The sequence below is a fragment of the Acipenser ruthenus genome, unplaced genomic scaffold (assembly GCF_902713425.1).
Source record: "Acipenser ruthenus unplaced genomic scaffold, fAciRut3.2 maternal haplotype, whole genome shotgun sequence".
Lineage (NCBI taxonomy): Eukaryota > Metazoa > Chordata > Actinopteri > Acipenseriformes > Acipenseridae > Acipenser > Acipenser ruthenus.
This window is the reverse complement of record NW_026707446.1, coordinates 97,924-99,110: the sequence shown is the minus strand read 5'-3', so window position 1 is coordinate 99,110 and position 1,187 is coordinate 97,924.

Here is a 1,187-nt window from a genome sequence, read left to right as displayed (position 1 = left end):
TTTGTATTTTACCGGAAGTGCCGCCCCTTTTAACAATCCTAGACCATACCACCGCCATCTTGGTTTGTAATTTGATGAGAATGCATATTTGTTAGTTTTTTGAGAAAGGGGGATTCATCTTTGTTTGTAATTGATGAGAATGCATCTTTGTTAGTGTTTTGAGAAGAGAGATTCATCTTGGTTTGTAATTTGATGAGAATGCATCTTTGTTAGTGTTCTGAGAAGAGAGATTCATCTTGGTTTGTAATTTGATGAGAATGCATCTTTGTTAGTTTTTTGAGAAAGGGGGATTCATCTTGGTTTGTAATTTGATGAGAATGCATCTTTGTTAGTGTTTTGAGAAGAGAGATTCATCTTGGTTTGTAATTGGATGAGAATGCATCTTTATTAGTTTTTTGAGAAAGGGGGATTCATCTTTGTTTGTAATTGATGAGAATGCATCTTTGTTAGTGTTTTGAGAAGAGAGATTCATCTTGGTTTGTAATTGGATGAGAATGCATCTTTATTAGTTTTTTGAGAAAGGGGGATTCTTTGTTTGTAATTGATGAGAATGCATCTTTGTTAGTGTTCTGAGTAGAGAGATTCATCTTGGTTTGTAATTGGATGAGAATGCATCTTTATTAGTTTTTTGAGAAAGGGGGATTCATCTTGGTTTGTAATTGGATGAGAATGCATCTTTGTTAGTGTTTTGAGAAGGGGGTTTGTAATTTGATAAATCAATAGAGAATAATGTATCACTTACAGTGACAAAAAAACTGGAAATACAAGCAGATGAGATGTTGACAAAGTTAAAAAAACATGTTATTGTAGGAAATTAATATATATATACACACACACATATATACACACACTCATTATATATGCCAAGCACAGACTACAATACAATAACATTTACAGTTTAAAATAGCATATATGCTTTCATTACTACCACTAAAAGGATCGCTTGTAACGTTACACTGGAACAATCAACCTTTGAGCACCAGGCCAACCCGGTATTCCCAGAATAAGAACAGGTTTCTACGAAAGACCCTTTAAATAATACTGTATAACGTAGATGGCAGGAAGGCAGTTTGACAGCAGTAATAGGATTGCTGGGCTCGCTGGTTGCAAACAGTTTAATTTCTGTTGCACGCACAAGCATACACACGAATGGAACACACAATAAGCACCCAAGAAGCGCCAGTAAC